This window comes from Scyliorhinus torazame, chromosome 1 (genome assembly GCF_047496885.1).
Source record: "Scyliorhinus torazame isolate Kashiwa2021f chromosome 1, sScyTor2.1, whole genome shotgun sequence".
NCBI lineage: Eukaryota > Metazoa > Chordata > Chondrichthyes > Carcharhiniformes > Scyliorhinidae > Scyliorhinus > Scyliorhinus torazame.
The window spans coordinates 148,883,082-148,890,512 of record NC_092707.1 but is presented as its reverse complement, the minus strand read 5'-3'; the positions used below and the strand labels follow the sequence as shown (position 1 = coordinate 148,890,512).

At 49.8% G+C, this 7,431-nt stretch overlaps 1 non-coding gene across 1 annotated transcript; it reads left to right on the top strand.

Moving 5' to 3' along the window:
- Nucleotides 1-4,513: 4,513 nt before the first annotated feature.
- Nucleotides 4,514-4,584, top strand: trnac-gca (transfer RNA cysteine (anticodon GCA)). The gene has a single exon. It is a non-coding gene; the product is annotated as a tRNA-Cys (tRNA).
- The last annotated feature ends 2,847 nt before the right edge of the window (nt 4,585-7,431 follow it).

Below are 7,431 nucleotides of genomic sequence, written 5' to 3'. Positions count from 1 at the left end.
AACACAGACATTATTGTCTCTTTCCCTGTTAATCTCACAGCTCCCTAGAGTGCTACTCAATATAAAAGTGTAGAAGGAACAAATACAGCCACGACAATTATTATAGCATGGTGTGAATTCAGATGTTTGCTTTCTTCTTTCTGAAAAATAAAAAATCTTAACTAAACCTCAACATGAGTTTGATCATATCATGACAATTTTAGATATTTATAAATTTGCACTGGGAACCTGTCCTACCAAGAAGCCAGCTTTAGGTTCCCCTTGGGTTTTAACACCTGTCATATACTGGTGTAACAAATCTAAAGGTTCTTGTGACATTTTATTCAATTGTTTTTCATAACTGAATAGTATAATTGCCTTTTAGTTGCTGATTGATATAACCGAATAAATACTTTGTCTCCACAGTGCATGTGGTTAAATTAGTGTTAACAAGGTTATTTAAGTTTTATGGTTGAGTGGATCGCGAGAGCAAATACTGCAGATATTGGCAATCTGAAATAAAAACAGAAAAAAATGGAAATACTGAAGTCTAGCAGCTTCTGTGAAGGGGGAAACTGAGAATTTTTCAGATCATTGATTCTTCAGCAGACACCTGAAAGGAAGATAAATAATTTATTATTAAAGTGTTAGATTAGGTGGTGGTGAAGGATAAAATAGAGTGAATGGCAGAGTAGGACAGCTTCAAGATAGTAGATTGTTATTGGTGAAAAGTGAGATAGTGCGTGCATGTGGCTGCGTGGCCTCAGTGTGGACCTCAGGATGCAGCAAGAGAAGTGGTTCAAGGAATGCTGGATATTTTGGAGATTGTTGTAATGGTGGGTGGATCTAAAACATGGGTGAAATTTTAGTTGGAATCCATGGTGAATAAATTAGAGCCAGAGATGGTTGCTGAGGAAGGCGATGTGGCTCTCAAAGCAAGTTTGGGTGGATATTAGATCAATACACGAAGGGAAACTGTAATAAGTCGAGGCAGAAATCCCTTCAGCAGAATTCCTTTTATTCACAAAACCAAAGGCAGAACAACTATCTGCATTCAGCTTGCTGTCGACGCTGGGAGTGCAGAGGATCTGACACTCCCTGTTATATACAGAGAAAGGGGTTCCCTGATTGGGCCACTAATCAGGGAACTCTTATTCTAATTGGCCAATCTCAAAGGCCTGGTCTAAGTCATAGTAGCCCCCGTGGTCCTCGTGACTCACGGGTCTCCTTCTTCGTTTCTGCGCCAGGTCCGGACCCTCCACTTCGGCCTCCGACGTAGGGGGGTATAACGGCCAATGCCTGTCTTTTCCGATGAGAGTGCCTGAGGGGGTGGTTCACCCCCCTTCTCCGGTGGCAGGGGGACAGCCGCAGCGTCATACATGGTTCTATATCAGAGTCTGTTGTTCTCACCAGTGGTGCCGGAGGGGCATGAATAGTCTGTCGGGGAGGACACTCCAAGGTCCTCGGTATGCTGGCCTGAGTCAGTTCCGGGGGAGGAAACAAATCTTGAGGCCTGCACCTGATCCAGGTGCTTTTCTACGATGTGTTCTCCAACATGTATATCATGTGATGCAGGTCCTGTCCTGGCCTCGACCGTTCCTGCTACCCATGTGGGCCATTCGCATATTTTCTGACCCATGGCTGGTTTAGCACAGGACTAAATTGCTGGCTTTGAAAGCAGACCAAGGCAGGCCAGCAGCACGGTTCAATTCCCGTACCAGCCTCCCCAAACAGGCGCCGGAATGTGGCCACTAGGGACTTTTCACAGTAACTTCATTTGAAGCCTACTTGTGACAATAAGCGATTTTCATTTTAATTTCACCCGCGCTGAACTGCCTTTCTCGGCGAGTGTTGTCGTGGCCCCTGCATTGGGCCTCTTGGTGTCTTTCTACTCTTCCGCCTAAATTTGGGAATAGTAGGCTCAGCCTGGTTCGGAGTCATCTGCCCATGAGTAGCTCCGCCGGTGCTATTCCCGTTGTGGCATGTGGCGTTGTCCTATAGTCGAATAGCCAGCACGATAGTTTAGTGTCTACTGATGCTGCTGACTGTTTTTGCATCCCGACCTTTAGGGTCTGGACGGCTCTCTCCACCGACCCATTTGATGCCGGGTGGTATGGTGCTGTCCTTAAGTGCCGAATGCCATTTGACTTCATGAATTTTGTGAACTCCTGGCTGAAACCGATCCAGTGTCTGAAACTAACACCTCCGGGATACCATGGTGCAGAGTTTTGCGATGGTTGCTGTTGGATTTGCCGAGTTCATTTTGTAAACATCCAGCCATTTGAATGGGCGTCTACTTTCACAAAAAACATTGAACCCATAAACGGGCCGGCAAAATTGACATGAAGTTGCGACCGTGGCCTACCCGGCCATTCCCAAGGGTGCAGCGGGGCACCGGGCACCTTCTGCCCTTGTTGACATTCTTGGCACTGACTTATCAATGCAGCTATGTCTGTGTCCAGGCCCGGCCACCAGACATAGCTCCTGGCCAGCATTTTCATTTATGAGTCTCCAGGGTGCCAATGATGTAGTTCTGCCTGTATGGCTCGATGGCCTTGACTTTAAATTATTCCTCGTGCTCCCCATAGCAGTATCCCATCTTCCACAGTGCTCTGCTCTCTTCTACTCTAGTAGGGGTGGAATTCAGCCTGGACTGGTCTTTCCCCCATTAGCACCATGTGGGTGCAGACAGTAAAAATGACTGTGCTGCCAAGGTTTCGGTTTGTGTTTCAGAACCTCCCAATCTTCATCCGCAAGTCATTTTTAAAAAAGGTTAATGTGCTGATCTCTGGATTTTTGTGGGCAAGGAAGAACCCATGAGTTAGGAGGGCTTTTGTGAAGCGGGGGCGAGGTGGGGCAGGGTCTGGCGCTGCCGAACATGATGAATTACTACTGGGCAGCAAATACTGCTATGGTTAGGAAATGGGCCATGGGGGTGGGGTCGGATGGCGGCAGCATCGTGTAGGGGAACGAGTTTGAGGGCTTTGTTGTCGGTGCCTCTGCCATTCTCACTGGCCAGGTACTCCATGAGCCCAGTGATGGTGTCGGCCCTAAGTGTGTGGAGTCAGCATTTGGGACTGGAGGGTGTCTCGGTGTGGGCACCGATCTGCGACAACCATAGATATGCGCCGGGAAGGGTTGGGTGCAAGGTTTAGGGGTGACGGCAAGCAGGGATTGAGCGATTTGGTGACCTCTTCATAGGGGGCAAATTTGCGAAGTTGGAGGACCTGGAGGGGGAGTACGAATTGCCCAGGGGGAACCGTTTTAGGTACCCGCAGGTCCGAGACTTTGAGGAGAGAGGAGCCGCCCCTTCCTGGGTTCCTACCCCTGGGATAGCAAGACAAGGTGCTGTCGAGGGATGAGATAGGGGAGTTGATGGACTGGGAGGAGGCTCTAGTGGCGTACGCAAACATATGTGGGAGGAGGAGTTGGGAGGGGAGGTGGGGCCAAGAGGGTGAATACGTCCTCGTTGTGTGCGAGATTAAACCTCATCCAGTTTGATACATAGGGCGCATATGACGGTAGCAAGAATGAGTGGGTTCTTTGAGGGGGTAGAGGATAGGTGTGTGCAGGAAGGCCCATGAATCGCGTCCACGTGTTCTGGACATGTCAAACGTTGAAAAGGTTCTGACGGGTTCACGGACGTGATGTCGGAGGTGCTGGGAGTGGAGGGGGAGGTGATTCTGGATCTGGCAGGGGTGAATTATGTGTTTCGAGAGTTTTATAGTAAATTGTATAAATCCCCCAGCTGGGGAGGAGGGTATGAAGCGATTTCTGGGGGCGTCTGGAGTTCCCGAGGATAGATAGTTGGTGAAGGATTCGGGAGCCCAATTGGGCTTGGTGAGATTATAGACTGGTTGTGGGCGATGCAATCGGGTAAAGCCCCGGGACCAGACGAATACCCGGTTGAGTTTTATAAAAACGTTTTTTGGGCTGTTGAGGCCGCTCCTGGTAAAGGCTTTTAATGAGTCGAAGGAGCTAGGAGTGCTCCCCTCAACATTATCGCAGTCATCAATTTCTCTTGTTCTGAAGCGGGATAAGGATCCCGAGAGCTGTGGGTCGTTTAGGCCAATCTCGCTGCTAAATGTGGATGCAAAATTGCTGGTAAAGATCTTGGCCACACGTATAGAAGATTGTGATCCGGGGGTAATAGGTGAGGACCAGACGGGATTTGTTAAGGGATGACACCTGCCGTCCAACATTAAGCGGCTCCTAAATGTAATAATGATGCCTGCGGAGGGCCGCGAGGTCGAGGTGGTGGTGGCCATGGATGCAGGAAAGGCTTTTGATCGGCTGGAGTGTAAGTATCTGTGGGATGTCCTGGAAGCTTTTGGTTTGGGCAGGGATTTGTTGATTGGGCCCGGTTGCTGTATCAGGCACCAGTGGCGAATGTAAGGACAAACCGGGTTCGATCAGAATATTTTAGTCTTTTGGGGGACGAGACAGGGGTGTCCACTTTCTCCACTGTTTGCCCTGATAGTCTTTGGCAGTGGCGCTGAGAGCATCGAACATTTGGCGGGGCATAGTTTGGTTTGCATTGGTGGTTCAGTGGTAGAATTCTCGCCTGCAACGCGGGAGGCCCGGCTTCGATTCCCGGCCAATGCATCGCCGTTCTTTGGGGCAGCACGGTAGCATTGTGGATAGCACAATTGCTTCACAGCTCCAGGGTCCCAGGTGCGATTCCGGCTTGGGTCACTGTCTGTGCGGAGTCTGCACATCCTCCCCGTGTGTGCGTGGGTTTCCTTCGGGTGCTCCGGTTTCCTCCCACAGTCCAAAGATGTGCAGGTTAGGTGGATTGGCCATGAAAAATTGCCCTTAGTGTCCAAAATTGCCCTTAGTGTTGGGTGGGGTTACAGGGTTATGGGGATAAGGTGGAGGTGTTGACCTTGGGTAGGGTGCTCTTTCCAAGAGCTGGTGCAGACTCGATGGGCCGAATGGCCTCTTCTGCACTGTAAATTCTATGAAATTCTATAGTGAGAGTGGGGGTAGAACATAGGGTCTCACTCTATGCAGACAATTTGCTCCTTTATATAACAGACCCGTTGGGGAGAATTGCAGGAATTATGGGGATACTGGAGGAATTTGGCAGTTCTCAGGTTACAAACTGAATTATGGGCAAGAGTGAGGTTTTTGCGATGTAGGAGAGGAAACTTAGGGAGATGTCGTTCAAAGTCGTGGGAGGGAGTTTTAGGCACTTCGGGATTCAAGTGGCAAGGGACTGGGGTCAGCTTCATAAACTAAATTTGGGCAGGGTGATTGAGCAAATGAAAGGGAACTTTCGCAGGTGGGACGTGCTCCTGCTGTCATTGGCGGGGATGGTACAGATTGTTAAAATGACAGTCCTTCCGGGATTGCTGTTCGTGTTTCAATGTCTTCCAATCTTCATCTCCAAGGCATTTTTGGGGAAGATGAATGCGGCGATCTCTGTTTTTATATGGGCCGGGAAAGCCCCGAGGGTGAACAAGGTCATTCTTGAGCGGGGGCGCGGGGAGACAGACTTGGCCCTTATGAACTTTATTAATTACTACTAGGCGGCTAGTATAAAGATGGTTAGGAAATAGGTAGTGGGGAAGGGGTCGGTGTGGGAGCGAGTGGAGGCAGCATCTTGCAAGGGCACGAGTCTGAAGGCTTTGTTAATGGCACCTCTGCCGTTCTTGCTGGCTAGTGGCAGGCCTGAGTGTGGCAGCTCTGAGTGTGTGGGGGCAATGGAGACAGCACATGAGACTGGAGGGGGCATCGGTGTGGTCACCGATTTATGATAATCACCTGTTCGCTCTTGGGGGGGGGGGGGGGTGGTTGGACTGCGGCTTTAGGAGGTGGCAGCGGGCAGGAATTGAGAGATTTGGGGATCTTTTCGTTGAGGAGGGTTTCCCGAGCCTGGAGGAGCTAGAGGAGGAGTTTGAGTTGCCGGATGGGAATGGGGCCTGTAGGTACAAGATTTTGTTAATGGCAGGTCCCGAGCTTCCCTCGCCTCCCACTAAGGGGACTACAGGGTAAGGTGATGTCTAGAACAGGGGTTGGGGAGGGGAGGATCTCAGAAATATATAAGGAACTGATGTAGTGGGAAGGGGTTCCAATGGGGAAGGTGAAGAGGAAGTGGGAGGAAGAGCTGGGAGGGGAGTTGGAAGTCTGGTTATGGGAGAAGGCCCTGAGGAGAATTGATGCATCCTCGTAATGTGCCAGGCTTGGCCTGATCCAGTTCAAGGTGGTCCACAGGGCTCATATGACTGGCCCGGATGAGTAGATTTTCTGAGGTGCTGGGGGACAGGTGTGGGCGCTGAGGGGGAGGTCCTGCGACTCATGTGCATATGTTTTGGGCGTGTCTGAGGCTGAGGAGATTTTGGCATGGATTTTCAGATGTCATGTCAGACGTCCAGGAAGGCAGGGTGACTCTGAGTCCAGAGTAGATCATCGAATTTACAGTGCAGAGGGAGGCCATTTGGCCCATCGAGTCTTCACCGGCTGTTTGAAAGAGCACCCTACCAAAGCCCACACCACCACCCTATCCCCATAACCCAGTAACCCAACCCAACACTAAGGGCAATTTTGGACACAAAGGGCAATTTAGCATGGCCAATCCACCTAACATGCACATCTTTGGACTGTGGGAGGAAACCGGAGCATCTGGAGGAAACCCACGCACACACGGGGAGAACGTGCAGACTCCGCACAGACAGTAACCCAAGCCGGAATCGAACCTGGGACCCTGGAGCTGTGAAGCAATTGTGCTAACCACTATGCTACCGTGCTGCCCTAAGAGGTGGCAATGTTTGGAGTGTCAGCACATTTGGGAGCCCAAGGGGGGAAAGAGAGGCCGACGTTTTGACCTTTGCCTCCCTGGTGGCCTGGAAACGGATTTTGCTGGGATGGAGGGAGTCGGAGCCCTCAAAGTTTGGGGTTTGGGTCAGTGACATGGCAGGGTTTCTTAGGCTAGAGAAATTTAAGTTCGCCTTAAGGGGTTCATTATAGTGGTTCGCTCGGAGTTGGCAGCCGTTTATCGACTTCTTCAAGGAGAATTGACCGTCAGCAGGGGGCTGGGGAGGGGGAGGAATGGAAGTGACGAATAAGGGCAGCGAATCTAATGCATGGGTAGTTAGGGTTTAGGGCTGGGGGAGTTGGGTACGTTATTGTGGGGTTTTTGGGTGTGTTGGATCTCTGTTGTTTAAAATGTTGAAATATTAAAATTATAAATGATTCAATAAAATATTTTCTTTTTTAAAAAATCTATTAGTTAATTACATACCACAATGAATCCGGGAGAAGGATTGTTACCTGCAAACTATGTTCCAGCAGACAGCCACAGCCTTTAGGCTCGGAATGCTAAGTAATGGGTTAAGAGACATTGCAATTAGTTGTCTCATTTAGCTTAAGTATCTATTAATTGACACAGATATGTAAAGGGGCTTCAGGTGGCCTCTGTCAGATGGTGTGTTAAGAGTTTTGTGCAGAGGT